This window comes from Ambystoma mexicanum, chromosome 3q, assembly GCF_040938575.1.
Source record: "Ambystoma mexicanum isolate Mex_15411 chromosome 3q, UKY_AmexF1_1, whole genome shotgun sequence".
Classification (NCBI taxonomy): Eukaryota; Metazoa; Chordata; class Amphibia; order Caudata; family Ambystomatidae; genus Ambystoma; species Ambystoma mexicanum.
In genome coordinates, this window is record NC_090926.1 from 144,649,097 (window position 1) to 144,671,072 (window position 21,976).

Consider the following 21,976-nt stretch of genomic DNA (forward strand, 5'->3'; position numbering starts at 1 on the left):
TCAGCGTCGTGTGTGGTACAGCCTGATTGCTGATAATCACGGCCCTTAGCAAGTTGGGTGAGGCTAGTGCCCGTTCGACCTGTACGTGCGGTTTTACGAATTGGGGCTCGTACCAGTGACTGAGAAACTGGGCTTGTGCTGCCCAGTAGTACCGTTCTAAATCGGGTAGAGCTAGGCCCCCCTTAGTGACCGGAAGCACGAGGGATGAGTAAGCCACCCTTGCGGGTTTGCCTGACCACATGAGGTCCAGAACTAGGCTTCTCAGATTACCCAGGAAGCGCCAGGACAGCAGGATGGGGATGTTGGCGAAAAGGTACAGGAGTTTGGGTAAGATTACCATTTTTACCAATGAGGCTCTTCCCCAGAGGGTGAGTGGTAGCGATTTCCACCTGTTCACCTTGTCCCTTAATGATTTCAGTGTGCTTTTGTAATTGTCATTGAATATGTCTTGGTGGTTCAGGGACACTCTAATTCCAAGGTATCGGAGGTGGGCTTTCTCCCACTGGAAGTTAAAATCGTCTTGAACTATTTTGGTCTTTGTGTTTAAGGGAAAGACGATTGATTTAGATTGGTTAATTTTCAACCCTGATACCAGCCCAAATTTAATTATTTCTCGCATGATCGGGTTAAGGTTTTCACTGGGGTTTTGCATTAACAGGACTATGTCGTCGGCATAGAGGGATATTATTAGACGGTGAGGTCCTATTTTAAGCCCTCTCTGGATTTGACGTTCCCTTAGGCCCGCTGCTAAGGGCTCCATCACAAGGGCGAATATCATGGCGAATAGTGGACATCCCTGCCTAGTGCCGCGCTGGAGGTTGATATGTGCCGAGCGAGTCGACCCGAGTGTGATTGCTGATAGGGGCTGATTATAGAGGAGTGAGACCAGCTTGATAAACTGTTTCCCAAGTCCGAGCTGCTGTAGCACGGCGAACATAAAGGGCCACTCATCGGAGTCGAACGCCTTTTCGGCATCCAGCAGCACCACCACTGCCTGCTGTTCGGGGTCGAGTGCTGCCAGAACTCCGAACATTCTGCGTATCCTGAATGTGGTGTTTCGGCCAGGTACGAATCCCGCTTGGTCAGCGAGTACCAGTGCAGGCATTAGCGGGAGAAGCCTATTAGCGAGGATCGTGGCCAGGATTTTGTTGACCAGATTAATTAGTGATATGGGGCGGTAGGACTTACAATCTTCGGTAGGCTTGTCTTTTTTGTGTAGTAGTATTACGTTGGCTTCTCTTAATGTCTGTGGGAGAATGCCGGATTCGATCGCTTCTTCGAAGACATTTAGCAGGAGAGGGGTGAAGTGTTTATAAAACTCATCAGTTAGCTCTTCGGGCCCGGGGCTTTGGATGGCGGCAGACTTTTGATGGCTTCTTGGATCTCTTCCAGCGTTATGGACGCATTCAGTGGCTCACGGAGTTTCCCCTTCCACCCAGTACAGTTCTGTGTCGTTGAGGTAGTTCCGGATCGCATCGGAATCTGCTGGGCCCCCGGCGCTGTATAGATCTTGGTAGAATGCCCTGAATACTTCGACTATGTCTTCTTCTTTGTGTAGCATATTCCCTGCGGTGTCCGGATGCTGTCCACCCTTGTTGGCCTCCTGTCTGCCGCTATAAGACGAGCAAGAAGGGCTCCAGGCTTCTGGCCTTCGCCGTATTGTCTAATTCTGTGATTGTGACCCAAAAATTTAATCTCCCGTTCAGCCAGGTTTCTAAAGTTCAGAAGTTCTTCTTTCAACCTCGCCTGGATGTGGTCTGAGTTGTGAGCGGCTTGCTGCTTTTCCAATTCCTTCAGGTGTGTTTCGCTGGTCCCTAGTTTGCGTCTGATAAGTTTCAGGATTCTGTTTTCTTTGGCTAGGCAGACTCCTCTTACATAGCATTTGAGAGCTTCTCATAGCACTCCGGTGGAGTTGACGGTGCCTTGGTTAATGTCAAGAAAGGTATTGATTTCCTCGCTTAGCTCGGTGGCGAATGTCGGATCAGCGAGAGATCTGGGTTTTAAACGCCATTGGGGAGGTCGTGGTCTGGTGGTCGGCAAGTGGCATTCGAGTATTACCGTGGCGTGGTCTGAGAAGGTTTTGGGGAGTATTTGACATGTGCCCCATTGCCAGTTGCTGTGAGCGGAGACTAGCTGATAGTCGATGCAGGAGTTCGTATTATGAACACTTCAGTGGTATGTGTAGTCTCCGGCTTCCCAATTCTGGATCCTCCATATGTCTGATAGGTCAAACGCTTTGCAGATCTCCTGCACTTGTAGGCTAGCTTTGGACAGATGTGCCGTTGTTAGCTTTGTTTTATCTTTTTGTGGGTCGAGATGAGTATTCAGGTCGCCTCCCCAGAATATGGTAGCGTTTCGCACTTGCGAGAGGTGGGACAGCACCCAGTCAAAGTTGTTTGCACCGTCTGTGTTGGGGGCGTAGGAGTTGACGAAAAGCACCTCCTCTCCCTCCACTATGCCCCGAACCCGAAGAGCCCTTCCCTCGTTATCTCTTTCTGTTTGGATCAGGTGAAACCCCAGCGAAGAGTGAAGAAGAATTGCGACTCCTCTGGCATAGGATGAATATGAAGAGAAGTAGCAATGGCATCCCCAGCCGTGGGCCCACAGGTGCTCATTTCGCAGTAAAAGGTGGGTTTCCTGAATCATTGCCACCTCGACCTTGTGGCGTTTGAGTAATTGCAGGATCTTACGTGTCTTGGCCGGGATGTTGCCCCCTCTAATGTTCCAGGTTGCTACTTTGAATGTACCGGTGATGATTTATATGACACCCGATTGCTGCAAGACCGGAGTCGGAGTCCCGACACATGGGACGGCTGGATTGCATGGGAGCAGCGTCAGGCAGGAGGGCTTGTGAGGGACGGCGGCGGGGCTCTGAGTGAGGCCCGCGGTTAGGCGGTAGCACATTGTGCGCGTTTCGAACAACAACAACAATAAAACAATTTTCCTTACACGGACAACCCCCAACTCGTCCGTTTGGAACCCCCCCAACTGGAACATAAGGCGTGCTGTGCACGGGGCACGGGTGGCCTTCCAAGGCTTAGTCCCCAACCTCCTGTTTGCGAAGATTGTCCTGATGGCTTGATTCCTGCTTGCTTTGGATCAGTGTCGCGGGTGTTTATGACGGCGGGGCTCTCTCTACTCTTTCTCTGTTTGAGGCTCCGGGCATTTGATATGCGGATTTACATCCCCGCCGTTCGAGGTATAATGTGGCTTCTTCTGGGTAGTTGAAGAAGTGGGTATTTCCCTCCAGTTGAATGCAAAGCCTTGCCGGGAAGAGCATTGAGTACGTAATCTGGTTGGCGCGTAGTCTGTGTTTCACATGGGTGAACAATCTCCTTTGGGCTTGGACTGATGGTGAACAGTCTGGGTAAAGCTGGATGTCGTCCCCGTCGAAGTGTAGTTCGCCCTTTTCCCTTGCCATTCTGAGGATGGAATCCCTGTCCTCGTAGCTTAGGAGCTTGGCAATGATCGGGCGGGCAAGGACTCCCGGAGCAGGTCTTGCTGCAGGGATTCTGTGGGCTCTTTCCACTACAAACATTTGTGACAGGACTGCGGGACCGAATAGCTCCGTGCATAGTTTTTCGATGTGTTCTTCCATTCTGACTGTTAGTTGTCTTTCTCTGACTCCGACTATCCGGATGTTATTTTGTCTGGAGCAGCCTTACACGTCCTCATTTTTTGGCTAGTACGATTTTCATTTGGCCCTCAAGCGTGGAGATACGGGCAGTGAGTGCTGATGGGCCATCGTCCAGATCTGACACTCTCTGTTCGACGGAGTCGAGCCTGTCGCTGTGTTTGTCGAGCCGGTGCTGTAACAGGTCCACCTTGGACAAGAGTGAGTCTATCTTGCTGTCCAGGCCGCCTATCCCAGCTTTTAGATCCATCAGGATTTCTCTAATGTCCGTTTATTGCTGCAGCTCTGCCTTTGACTGATTGTTCGGGGTTTCTGGCCGGTGTTCTGGCCTGGGTGTTTTAGGCGCTGGGTCTGCATCAAAATTGAGCCTTTTCTGGGACTTGTCCGGCTTCCCCACCTCGAACTTGGCTACGGTGTCGGAGCGTCTGATTTTCGGGTGTAGCCAAGGCGCGGTCGAGGCGATCAGATTTGGCCACTTTGTGCCGTGTGAGGGGCCGAGACCCAGCCGCACGGGGAGTCGCTATGGGCCAAAATGGCAGGGCGCCGCAGAGCGACCCCGGTTTGTTGGCGAAGCGTAGTCTCGCCGTCCCGCCTGTTTTGCGTGCTTCTGTGGGTCTCTGTGCGCCTCCCGCCCCTCACCTGCGGGTGGCTCGCTCTGCCGCTGTCCTACTGCTGTCTGAGAGCCGTGGGGCCGTTCCTTAGGGCCGGCGGGGCAGCGCCCCGATTCCGAGCGGTTCCCACCATGTCGCTTTCTACTGGAGGTGGCCGCGGCAGGTCCCGCGGGTGGCTCGTGTCTGTCTATGAAGGATTTTGGACAGGCAGGTTGGGTTTACCAGGCCCCACGCAGTTCGTGGTTGTACAGGCCGCACTACACCGCGGATTTCTCACGGAAGGCGAGTCCGATTCACTCTGAATTTTCGACAGGGATGAGGTGCTGCGCTAGGATAAAGTATTTCTTGCGGATTTAGTGGTTTCGCCACAGGATTGCCACGATTAATCAGGATTCATGCGGGAGGCAGCCGGGAGCTCACAGGGGAGCGGCCATCTTGGTCGGCCCTCTAGCGCCCTCTAAAGGGGGGGACTGCAGTATATGGGACTGGCAATTATACCTGTTGGGACACCATTTCCATTTTTGGATGTTCTAAAAAGGGCTTTTATGCTGCTTCCATTGCTGCTCTGTCTGAAGCATCATTACCAAGCTCTATTAAATCAGTTCCATTGGTATGCACTGTGCCCTTCACTATTCCTACCTCTACGTGCGATGTTGGCACTTCAATTAGTCGGGAAAGCAGTGCGGAATGCTGGACTGGGGTCCCATCAGATATTTTAAACCCTCTTTTCTTCCATCTAGATAACCCAGACTGTACCGTGGAGGTGACATACGCAGAGTCAGAGTAGATAGTGACTATCTTCCCCTTACTCATCTCTAGCACCTCAATGAGTGCCACTAGTTCTGCCGCTTGTGTGGAGTAATAGGGAGGCAGTCGTTTCTCCACTCCAACCCAGTGTTCCCCATCCACCAGAGCTACAACAGCCACCATGTGTGCCTCTCACCAGTGCCCTGATCAATTGTTGACAACCTGTTAACAAAGAGTACCTTGCCTTCTTCCAAGGCATCCTCCTCAACATTCGTCTTTTCTTGTTCTTCTCCCTCATAAGTTGCACAGTCGTGGACAATGTTGTCAGGTTTCACTGGTTCGGCTAAGAATGTTGCTGGATTAACTAGGTGACACCTAACCGTATATATGGAAGCATTTGAAAAAAATAACTGCATACCCTGATACTCTTTGGTTTGTCAAAGTAGACTTAGACTGCTCCAAGATAGCAGAAACTGCATGCTCCACATACAACGTCACCGGGCAGCCCAAATTAATGGTTGAAGACGTTTTGTATCACAAAAGCTGCTGCCGTGAGAGCTTGTTCACACAGGAACTGACCTTGCATAACTGAATCCAAAAGCCAGCTCTAGTAAGCCAATGGCTTGCAATTTAATGATGTTTTTGAGCCAGGAGTGCTGTCCTTACCTTCCTATCTGTATGTGAATAGAAATAACAGTTTCTGGTAATTCAGGGTAACCAAAACTAGAACATTACTGATCGCAGTGTTGAGTTCCCAAAAACATGTTCTCATTTCCTCTGACCATCCCATTGGACCCTTCTACTTCTGTGCTTCCTTAAGCGCTTGAAGTAGGGGCCTCTTCTAACTAGAGTAGTCAAAGATCCAGAACCTACAATAGTTACAGAGCGACAGAAACTGCTGCATCTGTTTTACCATAATTGGCTGAGGCGTATTCTGAACTGCAGTGGCTCTCTCAGGCATCACCTTTCTTCCTGCGTCCATGTACTGAATTACGGTACTGGGCACTTAAAAGTTTCCCACATCCATTTGTATGACCCTGTTAAAAGTACTCAGTGATTCACAGTACCCCTGGGGTAACCTTGAGTGCTCAAATCTCTGCCCACGATATGTAAACACTGAGAGGTACCGGGATTCAGGGAGCAAGAGGACAGAGAAAAAGGCATTTTTTTAAATCAATTACTATAAAATGGGTCAACCCAGTAGGGATGTTACAGAGAATGGTGGCAGGATTTGGTACCACCGGAAACTCTGCTTCAACAATGTTGTTCAGAGGTCACAAATCCTGGACCATCCTTCAACTGGACCCCTTTTCTTTCTTCACAGGGTAGATGGCTTTATTATATGGGGATACAGATGGTTGTATAATGTCTTGTTTGTTTTGTTTTAATAATACCATAACCATGGTCTGGCACTTTCTTCAAATCCTTCCAATATGGCGATGTTTTTCTAACGACAAGCATAGTATGTGGTACTTCCCTTTGCGCTATCATTACATGGCAAGTCACCCCAATCTCAAAGACCATGGGCCTCATTCCGAGTACGGCGCTAACCAATGGCGCTATTAACGCCTTGGTTGACGCCGTACCCGGACCGGCAGCGCCTTGGTGGTTGGCGGAATTACCGCCCCATTCCAAGGTTGGCGGGGCGGTAATTCCCCAATCCCCATTTACCCTTCCCCATTCCCATTCTTGCCCCATAGGGCATAATGGGAGTGGGGAAGGCGTCAATTACGCCACCGTAAATTACGGTGGCGTAATTAACATCAAGGTCCCTTAGCGCCATGGTATTTAACGCCTGCTAAAAGCAGGTGTTAAAAGCACCATGGCGCTAAGGGAACTCGGAGTATGGCGGTAAGGGATTACCGCCACCGCTCTCGTTAGCGGTGGCCGCTATCCCTTACCGCCATACTCGGAATGAGGCCCCATCTCTCTCCTGTGTCTTCGTGTCTTCTGCATCCTCAAACATTTGCTCATCAGACACGTCTCTTAGCAATGAGGTTGGATCAATACACAATACTGTGCCATTCGCCTCCTTCCTCATCAGTTCCTGAAAGTACCACCCTGTCCTTCTTGACAACCACTGCTTCTAACAGAATTGTAACAATATTCCCTGGCGCTATCTCCTGGGACTCAGCAGGCCAAAACAAAAATTGAAGAGGCATACGCCATGTTTGCTCTTTTATTCCCAGGACCCAACTCGACACATTCATCACCCCATACAGAAACAATGCTGAATGCACTGGCACCCCCTGGTCGCGCTATCACTGTAATACCTGGGGGAAAGCGCTGCTTCTCCCGCCAGGTACACTCCTTTAGTCAAGCATACTATGCCGTCTTTCAAAAGAGTAATCGTCATATTAAGCTTGCCCAGGAGGTACCTTCCCAAAATATTTGCCAGGGTATTCTTACAGTATAACAAGGGAGCAGATAAAGTTTACTTACCTACCTTGATATGCAGATCCTCAGTGTAAGGAACTGACAGGACAGCTCCAGAAATTCCCTGTGTGTCCATCGTTTTGTCTGAAAGGGGAAAATTATCTTCTTTGATGCATGATTTCGTAGCCCCTGTATCGATCATAAATGAAAATGTCTGCTCACCTACCTTTACTCCTATCCAAGGTTCCTCTTCTGGATCAGTAGTAACCGATAGAACTGGACACATCAGAGATCCCTGTGGGCTGTCCTATTCCTGGTACATATGAGCACCAGGAGGCAAAAAAGGATTTCCTCGAACACACTTGCTCTAGTGTAGTGGGTGACTGTCCCATGGGGTAGACGGTTCTTATCCCACGCTTGTACTGGTGCCTGGGCTGACATGGTCAGTGGGGATGCATAGATCTGTAAATGAAGAGAGGGAGGAGGGCACCACTTGGTAGTTTGGAAAATAGCGTGAAGGGTTCTGTCGTTCAAAAGGGGTATTTTGAAATACTTTTGCCTGGAGCTGCCAGTCCATAAAAGACCCCTTAGCACCGGGACCTATTCAAACCAATAATCTCCAAAAAACAAAGTGACTTCACTTTGTTAGGAAAGGCGCTTCTCAGTTAGCCCCAATAAAAGGTTGCTGTATCTTAGTTCAATGCTAATGGTATCAGAAATGCTAATTCAATGAGTTTAGACAGAAAATGTTTAATGCACATTTCTGAAATGTTAAATGATGAGAATCTTCTTAATAGATAACACATAGAGCATCCATCAAAAATTGCCCATAATACTCAGGTGTCAGTGCCAATGCATTTCAGTAAAAACCTTCATCAGGGCAGTATTACAGCACAACATGATATTTCATGTCTGTTATATTAACAATTATATTCACAATGATCGCAAAATACATTCAAACACATGTATAACAAATGAAAACACATACCCATTTGTGAAACACATCCGTTTGAGAAATTAAAGAAAAGAAAGAAGCAATTCAATTAGTATTCTGCAGTGCTAACTATTGCGTGAGTTATTTTACGAGCTTACAAACACTGCATACCTTAATTGAGTCAAAGAACGCCTGGATAGCCTCGTCATGTACGAGCAAAATGTGAAAATCTGTAATAGATCTTAGTTTTTGGGTCAAAGGAAATCACCTCACCAAGTATAACTAACATTCAGATTCAAAGTTGCTGGGAAGTATCAGAACTTACCCGGCGGCTTGCAGAACGTTTCAACCGCGAGTGCAGCGTTCAGCGCGCTCGCGGTGAAAATCGTTGTGTATTTAAGGGTAACCATGGAGACGGTGCGAGGCGTCGTGGTCACAATGCAGTATGTACGCCTCGCGCCCCACCCCCTGGCGTTAGCCCTGGGGGCGGGGATGTCTCCATGGTAACATGCCTTGAAACTGTTTCTGCGAAATTACAACGTTTTTAGATGAAAGTATATATGCAACAGTAAGTACGTTTACACGGTGCCAATTGGCGTTAGAAAACCGTCATGAAACACGACTATATATGTGAAATCAAAGTAGCACCTGTTGCATCAAAAGGACAATATAAGCGCTAGTAAAAAAGCCACTAATACTGCACTAGCTCAACATTAAGCACACTTTCTCTAGTACGAATGCCGGCGTTTAGAGGTACAAATTACATTACATAGTGATGCCGATACGTACATGACTTGCATGGTAGTGTCCATTTTTACAATATTCCTATTTATCACTAAAAGGATCTAATTAATATTAATAGGAAGTATGGTGAATGACTGACTGAAGTCTCGGATGGAATTAAAACACTGAGCACGCTTATTTTCTAAAGCCCTGATAGTCATTTGAAGTCATCAGGAGAATACTGGTAACAAAAATGTGTAATCGCACACAAAACTTTGAATATACGACCATAAAGGTCTGGAGGAAATAGGAATTTTCTATAGGAAATTACGAAATATCGAGTGTGTTCTCTTTCTCAAACCTAAGTAGACAATATCAAACAACAAGTAAAAGCTGGCAACACAGTTTATCCATACACACAGTGCTTAGGGTGCAAAGCCCCTGAATTAAGAGAAATTTGAGGGACCATGACCTGAACCTGCTGGAAATGTATTTGTTCATTTAGTCCCAATTCTTTACAAGAAGCACATATAATTAATTTCTTCATTGAGCCCCCTCGGAGTGAGGGAGCTCAGACGGTCAATCCAAAAGGTCTCTCTTTGGTCCATCTTTCTTTGGAGGTTCTCATGGATGTCTCTTTTGAGGACCACTTCCAGAATTACAAAACGTTTTCTGGGCTAAGTTATGTTTTTTCTCATCCCAATGTCTTGATACTGCTGAATTGGCATTGTCGATGTTCATTCCATCTAGTCTTAGCTGTTCTCAATCTTTGGCCCACATAATATAGGCTGCATGGACATTTAATGGCATAAACAACATTTTGGGAGTCACATGTAGCAAAGCTCTTGAGTTTAATTGTCTCTCCTGTATAAGGATGCTTCACTGTCTCTCCTTTTATGACGTAGCCACAATTGCTACAATTCAAACACGGGAATGTGCCAATCTTTGTTGTGAATTTCTTTCTTTCTTTCTTTTCATAGATCTGTGCCATACCCGCTCCTGGGTTTTGATCAACCTGTACTTGCTGCAATGGCAGAGAGCTTGGGGCATATGGTAAGGTTGGGGGATTCATTTGTGGTGCACCTGCATTGAAATATTGCGGCCAGCTTCGACAGTCCCGTGTGATGTGTCCCATTCTCTCACATGCCCAACGCTGCACTCCATACCTTCCATAACCTCCTCCGATCGGCCCATTAAACCAGGGCCCCATCCCTCTCAATCCGCCAAATGACCCACCACCCGTGAAAATTCACCTGTACCCCGTGGAATCCCTCTCATTGGTCTCGGTCCAGGTACATATCCGTACATCCATCCATCCCTGTCTCATTCCGGCTTACATTTGTTCCTGCTGTCATGATTGTCTCTGCTGTCCCTCAGTCAAGCTCGTTATCATTGCTCATTCCAAACAAATCTTTGCCAGCTTTTTCTGAACCAGCTTGGCCACTGCCTTTTGTGCTTGCTTCATGCTTTCCTTCTCCTTCTCCTGCCAACCCTTGGCCTCTATTCCTACCACTTTATTCAGGTTGTGCTGACTTCTTTGGGGGAGTCCTTTTTTTAACATATGGTAAAAGATAGCCACATTCTTGTCCCATGCTTTTCCTGTCTTTGCCCTCCACATTTCTTGAATTAATAGAATATGGGCAGTAGGATCCTCATCTAGGTTCATTGTTTTCACCATGGTAGAGTTTATATCGGGAAGATCGGAGTACATCATTGTCAGTGCCCCCCAAACTTGTGCCCTGTAATTATTAAAGGCACCTCCATCATAGGTGTTTGTGTTCAATTGAACCTCTGAATATCCTGCTTTTTTTCAGAGCTCATCTGACCGTTCCACCATCAAGGCTGTGAAAATGCTTTTCATGTCCCCACTCGCTAACATGATACTGGCAGTTTGTTATTCCAAAGCATAAATCCACTTCCTGAAAGAAGCATCTTCATTAGATCATTCTGGTGTATGTGTGACCATAGGACATAATACGCCTTCCCCTGACCCTTCTGGAGTAGTGGGAATTGAGTTACAGTTACCTTTACTGGGGTTTTTCCCATCTGTCCTCGGCCTCTCCATACAGCCATGTGAGCCCCATGGCGGGTCCGAAAGCCCCATGGTGTGCTTTACCTGATTACTGCTGGAGTGGGAGGCACAACTACTACCTCCTGTCTTCCTTGCTTGTCATCTGTTTCCCATTCATCCACTTCCTCTTCTGTCCCTAGTACCACATCCCCTAATATTTCTGGGGGGGGGGGGTGGAAGCTTATTCGGCACTGCCATAGCATGCCACTACTATTTCTCCTTGTTCTGATTCTGTACCAGTGACAGCACGTATTTCTTCCAAATCCACATTTACCCCCTTTATAACTGATTTATCTAACCTAACGAGGATCTAACCATGCCTCCATCTTTTTTGTTGTTCCTGCCTCTCTACCACCATCCACAATCTATCTTCTAGTCTATGGATGAAGGGTACCTCCTCCCTTCTAAACAGTTCTTGCCTGCTCTTGTTCCTTCAGCTCCAATTTTGGTGCTGATCTAAATGTCGAATAAGCTTTCCTCATTCCACCTTCCATTTGAGACCCATCAATAACTTTTACTAAAGAAGGTGCTATCCTCCTGTTTATGATCCCATATTTCGAAGATTGGAGCTGACAAAGGTGTCACCCCTGTCCGTCTTGCAACCGCCAGAGTGGTTACCGGAGAGCATGGAGTTTCAAACTCAAGGTTAGTATATCCTTCTACGGGCGACAAAGCATAGCACCTATATGGGGCAGTGTGGAGGAAACTTCTACACCCTCCTTTCTAGTTCCCTCCTCAACAATCATAATTTTATTGGTTTTCCTGTCCTTCTCATACAACCTCCACAACTCCAAAATATTCAATCTATTCTCCAATTTTGAACTTGTATACTTAGCTATTAGGAAAGTATGCAAGTTCTCCAAAATACCCTTGTCATAAGACCCTTCATTAGGCTAGGAATAAAACATTTTGCCTTTCATTTCCCTCAACTCTTCTTGGTGGTATCTTAAAATCTTCACTTATATCGGGGGAGCATATTACATAAATGATTCATTAGAGTTTCCATACTCGAGATCAATGTAACTCAAACATATTTCCAAAATTACAATATAAATCCCAAGAACCAAACCCACAACACTAACTATCACTACCCACAAAACATACAGATCTGTTTTGGCGCAGAGTTCTCTGACAAATTAGGAATTGCGCTGGCTGAAAACCTTGGTTGGGCAATTGAACTCTATGTGACTGAGAAACTAGTTTTACAAGGTTAGGGAAGGACAGCAGCAGTTGCAATGAATATCACATTGTCATTTACGGGCAGGCCTTTTTTATGGCCAAGGTGCATTGTGAAGAGGAGATGCAATCTCTGTGAGTATATAGGAGTCTGTTATTGAATCACAGGCTGATTCCGGCCACTTAGTAGGGCTGGATTTTAGGGCCAAACAATTAAACCTGATGCGGGTTGTTTGAGGGGAAAGGAGGACCAATAGATCAAGGATTTTCAATAGAGTTGTCAAGGTGTGGTTTGGGACCATGTAGGCCGGAATGGTAAATTGCATAGTTTAGAGTGAAATGTGAACACCAACATGTATGGGCGATAAAGCCAGCGACAATAGATCAAAGGGAAATGTGTTTGTTCCCCTCCTCTTCACATCAATGGTATTTTCTTAGAATAGCCGTGTGCATCACAAGTAGTGGTAAAGGTTTCTAACCAGATGGAACCTGTGATAATTGAAATTATTTTTGTGTAAACTGTCTAATTAGCAGATGAGGCTGTCACCAAATATGGAAAGGCCCCATAGAGGGGTGTAGTGTAAATATGAAACATGCAATTATGAGTTAAAGAGGATGGTACTTAGATGATTGTATTCAATAGGAAGTGTGGGAACTAAAGGGAATATGGTTACATTGTATAGGTTTAACCAATCATGTGTGGGGGTGTTGACTCTGTAACAAAACCTATGGGAGTGTTTTAACTGTTGCAAATTGTATAAAATGCAGGTTCTCTGTGTGGTTCGGGGAGATAGGCTAGTTTGACTCTTTGATGTCATCTAACCCCTCCCGGCCGTTTGTACAATAAACTTGCTTTACGGACAAAGCGTGTATGTACTCTTTAAGGGTGGGCCTGTTTTTAGTTACGGTGATCAAAAGGCCCATTCCTACATTTGGCGTCCTTGGTGAGCCCCAGGTTCTCTGATACGTTAGGGGCCTCTGATCTGACCAGCTTGGCTGCAAAGCTTCTCAGCAGGGACCAGTCTTCGTGCTCGACAGGGAGGAGGGCTTCCAGTACTATATTGATTAGTGGCATGTCTGCCCCCCCGGAGGTTTGGTACCATGGTCTGGATGCGCAGGCCAGATTAAAGGAGCACCACATCGGAGCACTTTGGGGTTCACTTTCATGAGAGTGCATCTTTGCCAGGTAAAGCAAGAGGGTAACAGAAGAGAAGAAATATGTTTTTTTTTTAAATTCTTGGATAAGGACAAGATAGGTGTTTGTAAGGTTAGATGAGGTCAAATAGGTTGGAAATGTGAGTGTTTTTGGAGGAGTGAATGAATTGTTCTATGTCGTAAGCTTTTATCTAGGTTGTTATTTTAGAAGTGTGGTCTCCTGCACCTGCACGTCCATTGTAAGGATAGTCATGATACTCTTTAGGTTGCTTGTCTGGTTGGGGGGAGCCCTTGCCTTAGTGTGAGGTGGCATCTCTTGGTAAGACCACCTGTAGATACCTTTCTGGAGTGTACCTTGGTAACCCCTTACTTTGTATTGATTGTGCGGACGGAGCCTGCGCCTCGCTATTTCTTGGTTAGCCAAAGCAGTGAAGGATATCTTCCTGTAGCCAGGAAAAGACAGTACTGTAGCCAAGAGTGTTGTACTAGGAAAGTGTTGTTGTAGTGGAAAACATTGCGCTCCTTTTTTACTCGAGTAAAGGAGAAATCTTGCATGCACATGTAGAGCTCCTCGCTGCCTGGTTGTGACACGTTATGTGGCTTGACAAACCTATATTGTGTTTATATTGTAGCAGCAGTTTTGACATTTATCATGCTGCGCACATACAATTCGAAAATGTATCAACTAAAACACAAACAACACTACAAATAACACATATCTCATTCCCATTAGCTACACTGGATTGATGCTAAGTTGTTACATTATCTCAACATCGCTGTCACCCCAGCCACCAATATGGTGCATGTAATTCAAACTTCTCTTTACCCATGGGGCCCTTATCAACTACCCCAACAGACTTCGATGCTGTGCTAAAAGAGTGCTTAGCAGTGCAATGATGATGGTTTCAATTGGGGTACAGGAGGCACCTCGTGGTACAAAAGACAGCACAGTTCAGACTGACGACCCAAACAAGCCACGCATGGCTACAATAGAACAACGTCTTCAACCCCCAGGTACCACTACAGTTCCCCCACCTGACCCAGAGAACTACACAGAACACTGCGTAGATTTAGCAGGGGATGGAGGATGATATACATGACAGGTACCCCTGAGCAATATGCACAGACAGGGGAAAGTTTACGGTCCATATGTAAGGATGCGTACCAAAGGAAGGGTCACCTCCATACTTGTGTGGGATATTTTGACCCCTTCCAATGGGCCCCACTGCATCACTTTACAAATGGGGAAAGAAACAGCCTAAAATGGATGCGCTGACTCCTGTGCACGCCAAAATCTGCAAAACTCTGTTTGGGTCACAACCAGGAAAAAGCTGCACACCCTGCCACACACAGTCAAGGGGGGTGAAAACAGAGTTATCACTGCATGGGGCATGCCAGTGGGCTGTGCCACATTCAATATGGAGCAAAGCAGCAGAATTGTGCTGAAAACCGAAAATGCCTTTTTAAATGTTAGCTTTGCAACTTCAAAAGTGCAGTTTTTGGCACTAGATCCATTTATTTCCATTGAATCATTGAGAGTAAAAAGGTACTGAAATGTCAGGATTATCCAGTATGGCCAGAGGAACCGGGCCTCCTTGACTGACAGCAGTTCTGAAATGTATCAGAGGAAAAGGCAGTCCAGGAAAATTGGTTTTCACTTCCATGGGAAAAATGCAGCTAAAATTGCAACTTTGTAACAAAATCAGCTGTGCAGACAGAAGCTTTAAACAAAGGCTAGATACATGTATCCAGATTGAAAATAATCTCAGCACTCAATGAAAGAAATAATGCTGAATTAAATGTGTATGTACTGCATAAGAAAATCAGATTGAAAGAACTCAGTTTAATGTGTTTTTCCATGAAGAAAGTGCATAATCGCCTGTTTTAAAAGCATGTTTTTGTTGAAAGGCTTAATTCTTGAAGTAATGTCAAAGGATTGCTAATGTCAAAATACACTGATAAACTGTGTTCATTTTATATTTTTTATTGAAAGATGTAGCTAAAACTTAAAGCAACCCAGTTTGGAGTTAATTACAATTACGCTTGATAGTCCTCAGCCTGGGAAAGGTTGACAATTCAGGGTGGCACTCCACTGCTGGCAGGAAGGCTTAATTGCTGAGGGGAGGTTTTGCATACTCAGGACAAAGGACTTCATCAGACTTTCGTCTCTGGCTCAAGCAAAGGCAATGGCAGGCTTGAACATTCATCCCTACAGAGGAGGGGCGGGATGTTCCATTCTCTGAGAGTAGCATTCTCATTGAACTTCAAAGGACTGACCATTTGCTCACATTTGTGAAGGAAGAAAAAAAGCTGACTTGTGATTTTTGGATTTAAATGCTTACTTTGCCTAAGAACGTCATGGCATTTAATTTGGCAGCCAAAATAAGTGAAAAATACATACACATAAATCTGAATTTATGATAGACATTTGAAAACTTGGTAGGAGTTCTTACTGCGTAAGGAACAAAAGTTATGCAAAAAGACTAATTGCGCAGAAACTATTAATGCTGCAAATGTAATATTGTTTACCTATGTTCTAGGGGTGATTGCACAAATATGTACCGAATTAGGAAATGTTAGGCCAAATCTTTATGATTAAAATTGATAAAATTCCACAGAAAGACAAAGCCAGGTCTCACCGATGTGGGAGTTGGATGTAAATATGACCCACAAAATATGTAATGTATGTGTCCAATTTTATTTGAGGGCTTAATTATATAATTATGTATTTATGGGAAAGTTAATTTTTGGTCCAAATAACTGGGAGTTTCCCAAGTTACATCATAAAATATGACAACCCTTTCTGTCATCCAACCAGCAAAGAGCTAGGAGGGAACTGTGCCTTTGACCAATCATGGCCTTGTGGGTGTGAGTTGTAAGTCTGCCCCTACCATAAACTTAGTGATGTCATTTGGCAGGATATATAAGGCAACTTCACCACACACAGACACACACTGATTCCTGACTCCATCCAGATTTCCGCATGACGCTATGTTCCTGAATTCTACATCTTGTTCCTGATTCCAGATTTCTTTGCAAAGTCAGGCCTCAGCATTGCTGAACTCGTTTTCAGCTAGGCCCAAATCCTGAGACCATCCCAAAACTTAAAGGAAATAATTCTGATCCAGTCTGGCTTGCTACCAATCAGGCTTGCCTACTGAAACTCGCCATCCCGCTGATCTACAGTGTCCAGTAACCAGAAGGGCCAATCCAATCCAGTCCAGTCTGAGGTGCCAGTCCAATTGACCAGAACCGCCCAGCTAACCTATACCACCAGAAGTGGCCTGCTGTCCATAGACCTGATCTGGATGACCAGAACATGACAGTCCAAATATTAATTAAAGTGGACTGTAAGCATCAATAGGAATCATAGTGAACCATAGCATAAATTGCCTTGTCCTATCCCAATCTATAACCTATCCCATCTTTAACTTAAGAACTACAATCTTGTCAGAACCATTTTTGCAACCTTATTCGTGATTCCGAGTGTTAGCGCTGATTTCTCCTCATTGTGTTTTATTGGACCATAAGTCATTAGTGATTTGGATTAAATAAAATAATTCCCATAAAGAAAACGGGGTATCCACCACGTGAAGGGTTACGGTGGCCAAGTAACTGGAGATTCACTGTGGCATTCTTCTTCTTCTTAGCCATTAATCTAGTTTAAATAAAATCAACCTGTCATTTTAAAACCGATTTTCTGCTTTTCTCTGTTCTATTTTTCTAATACCACCTCTCATTCAAACTTGTATAACTTCCTCAATTATATAGCTAGAGACTATATTTCAACTCTGACTTAAACCTAAGACTCTTAGCTACATCCACACCTAAAACCACATCCAGAAACAGTGTATTTGACCTGTTTTTCATAAGGATCACATAGTGAAATTTAGGCGGGAATTCACAATTGTGCAAAGATTTTACACGTGTGTTTTCCCATTCAAAGTTTTTCCAAACTTCCATTCTGAGTCAAAGTGTGTATTGTTGCTCATATTATATCTTATGTTTGTTAGGATCTTTTTCATGTTGCTCCCGTAGAGATTTATATCAATTTAAGGATTTTTGCCCACTTTTCATTGTTTCACACAGCCATTTTCAAATGTCATTTTAAAAAGTGTAAAATTTCCCAAAACGTTTTTCTCTCTTGTTTGGGGAGGGAAGATTAGATTCAAACACTGTACTCTGGTCTATATTCCTGAATAACTGCTGCTTACTTACATCTGTGTAGAATAGCTTCTTTGTGAGTTGAGATATTTGCAGGGGGAAACCTTAACTTAAATGCCATCTTTTAAACAAGCCAAAACTGTTCTTTCCCCTGTGTTTTATCTTCTGCATTGCTATAAGTGAATTCAATTGCCTTACTTACTTTCTGATTATATTGTCACCACATTGCTGCCCCATATATTAAAACGTGTGTTTGATTTGAATTTTCAATAAATAATAAATATTACCTTACCAACCAGCCTGATTCCTGGTCCATTGTGACCTGGGGGTATTCTGAGAAGGGTGTGATATGAGTGGCATATCACTCAGAATATTGATCCTATAGACACAATAAATAAGTATTTCATTTGTGCATTGCTAGGCTGAGACCCGGGTGTATTGCCTGATTGAAATCCTTAACACTTGGAAGCTAAAAGATTGGAAAGGGAAAGAAGGGGTGAGAAGGATGAGGGGCCCACATGGGAGTTTGTTAATGTAGTATTAACAAAAGGGGGGAATGTTGGGAAGGGGGGACGATCATCCCTGGGCCCCCTGTGCTTTCAGATGAGGCAGAGGCCTGGAAGTGTGCAGTAGGGACTCAGGGAGGGGACAGCGGGAGAGGAGGGACAGTGGGAGTGCGGGGAGGATAGGGATGTTTTTGTTCTAGCCAACTTGAGGAACCAAACGCCATCACAGATAGTAGCAGCCATATTGGAATCAAGACCCAACTTCACACTGCAGCCAGGGCCACAGACTCGAGACACACACATAGAAATAAGTGCATGCATGCAGGAATAGGGTGCAGCTTGGGCACCAATGAGAAAGGCCAGATCTGCAGAGATTCATAGACCCTTCATTGTTTCATGTTGCCAACATTTCGTATCCCAGAAGGAATGCTGCCTGCAAGGCCATGAGGGGTTGAGAGCTCTCTGTGAAAAGCGATCCCACGAGAAGGAGGGCATGAGTCTATGACCTTACCTCTCCCAGCTCTAAGTTATAGCACCCAAAAGCCCCTGTCACAATAACCCCAGCATTCCAAGGTACCAGTCAGTTCCAGACCACCAACCATAAAACAGTTAGACCCACAATCGATCAGGAAAGATCAGAAAGCAGGGACAGACAGAAGGGGCTGGGACCAATGGAATGGCAGCCTATGTATAGGGTCGCACCAACCAGCTATTTGGATGTGTACATTATGTAATTTACGGCACTGATGATGCTGTGTGCCTTCATAAACCTTTGCTCATACTGATTTTGCCAAAATGGTCCGTGGCAGCAGAGTACTTTGCTTGCACATTTCTTTTTTTGTGGAAATAAAACTTTGGTCTCCTTGCAAAAGTTGTGCTGGGCCTTTTTCCATAGTCGGTTGTATTGGTTCTGGTGTGAGCTTTGAGGGGTTTCTCTACAATGGCTTTCCCATGTCCAGAATGTGGGCCAACATCTTTGGTGTCTGTGTAAACTGGTGTAGGTTTGACATATTCAGGTAGGAACACCCAGTAGAGCACCAATCACAGGTCTGCATATATTAAAACATCTGATCCTGACATCCACTTAAGAATATTATAATGCAAGCTTCAAATTGCCTTTAGAAAATTGGTATACGGCCAACTAACCCCTCCACCACCAGCAAATGATTGGTAGTGCTGTCAAGATTTACACTGAAAGATACACCCCTGGGATAAAGTACCACACATTTAGTAGTGTCACTGGGAAGGTCCACCAGCACACTAATGCATAAGAGAAGTTTCTATTGAATTATGTGATGTTTGGATATTGACTACTGCCATTGTAGTATATAATATGCTTTAGGTTGTCTCAGAGTTTTACAGACCATAGTCTGCACATACATTATAAACAGTACATTGCACTGCAGGAGGTTATTGCATGATACATTTACGATTGAATGATAATGGTAGTTTTTGGCACAGAAAACTAGCAATGTAACTTTATAGCTAGCAGTTTGATTTGTTGGGTGAATGGTGCTCTTTGATTTGGTGTGTCAGTGAACATATGGTTGCGGCAGGATGAGGACCTCATTTGATGTGGGACTCAGACAAGTACATGGGGAGACTTCAATACATGGTGGAGCAAGAAGTGTCAATATACGCTACTCTCTATCTTTGATTGCAGTTGATGGCTCTGAAATACTTTACATGCACATTTGTAAATCATTACATGTTTAACGGTATGTTACACTGCAAGGATATTTGGCAGACCAAAGTTTGATCATACAGTTGCAGGAAAATTATTGTTTTAATTCAGAAAACATCTCAAACTGTGCCATTACATTGCATGCGTATTAAGTAGACAACAGTCTTGTCTCTGTAGGTGAAAGTAGATGCAAGTAATAATAGAAGGACCATCTTTTCTTGACAATTAAATGAAAGAAAAGGTTGGAATTGGGCTTGTCACCCTCATGATTAGGGGGACAGCCACCCTCAAATTCCATCTTGTGGACAACCACCACTTTACAAAAGCATAATACGGAGACCATCTAAAAGATGGCCATGGTCAGTGGTCTTCTTCCTACATCCTACAACCACCTCTGGGCAAATGAATACTGGTGTTACCTGGTCAATAATTGTACTTGCAAGAACATTGCGCTAAAACAAATTATCAGGATACTTAAGAATCGGGTCACGACTCACCTGATCAAATCCTAAGGAAGTCCGATCGGATTGCAAAAGTTCTAACTAAGGTCCCACGTGGTTGGTGATTTCGGCAAATCTGCCTGCCTCGATATATGGACCCTCGTCAAGATGCCGACTCGGACCGTGGGCTCACCGTCCAGGGATTGGGTCGTGCAGCGCTGCTGAAGTGTCGCGTCTCATCCAAGAAAGGGGCCCCCTTTTACACTGTCCGATCCCGGTCCGATAGCCGCATCGACCTTCAACGAGCTGGCATCAATCTTGAGGTTCCCTATTCGGACGCCATCTGTAAAAGCAAGAGAAAATATCGAGGCTGAGTACCCCAAAAGGAAATACACCAAACACAGGCTTATAAAGATTCTCAGATCTTTATTCAAATAATTGTACAGTTTACAAAGAAACAAAGTATCAGATAGCTATCGGGCCCTCAGTACATCACAGCGAATGCCAGCCCTTTCGGTGTGAGAAGTGAGAGGTACTGGACGTCTAAACATTTGCATCTTTTATACAGTTTCCAATCGTAATGTCCAAACCCTCTGCAGGTTAATGATTCACAGTCTAGGGTTCGTGCCGAGTTCACCTCTAGTTTATCCAACTATATGCATGTGGAATATTTCCAGTTTGTACAACAGCAAGTCACAATGGCAACAGTGTATCTTCGAATTTAACATTAAGCCTTAGTACACGTCCTATACAATGTAGTTCAACAAGTGTTCACGTTTAGTATTTAAACAACATTGCATTTGATGTATGTCCGCGGATCAGACTTGTTGGCATAGGTAATACTCAATCTACAGGTCAAACGTAGGACAAGGTCTCATTACACGGCCCTAACATTTGGCCTACGGGCAGTTTGGACATTAACTTTGTGTAAAGGTCAGGACGGCTAGGTTACAAGCGGGAAAACACTGTCCACCATTTTAGAACACAGAGTGACTTTGAAACAGAAATCAAAATGGCGGATGTACCTAAAATGGCGGCTAGGTCGAACTTAGGTCGGAACCTTGCAGCGCGGATTTCTTCGCAGAGCGACTAGGTTTAGGCCAATATATACAATAAAGGAGGTACAATATGATATCCCGTTTAACAAACCCTTCTTTTGGCCTAAGCCAAGTGCTAAACTACTTCTAGTCACTTTACGAGTAACTCCACGTATCAATGTCCATGCATCCTGAATCACTATCGGAGATATCAATTGCCATGAGGTCAGAAACTAAGATTTCCTTCAGCACAAATTCGTTAAGATATTTTCTCTGGGGCATATACCTTGTGCCCTAATGCACCCATCGCTTGTACACAACATCCTCCTACCATCGAACACATACCAGGAAGACATTGTATACAACAGTAGAGAAACAGCTAAATACCTAAAATAATCAGCAAGACCAAGAGCAGCTTCCATCCCCAAGATCGCAAGAAGTCCCAGAACCAAGCGCTAACATCCCAATTTCCCTCGGGAACATGCACTTCTGAACTAAGGATGTGCAGATTTTGAATTGCTCTGAAAATCGTTGGGGAGGAATCTGGCACGAAAACGCAGCAAGCGGACCCCACTAATTTACATACCCTACCACGTTCAGCCAGAATGACATCTAATGCCATCCGGTTCTGAAGTGCCACTAACCTTATTGCTTTCTGTTCTAACGTCATATTATAGAGTATGCCAGTGGTCCGGTTGATGGTCCTCTCCAGTACTCT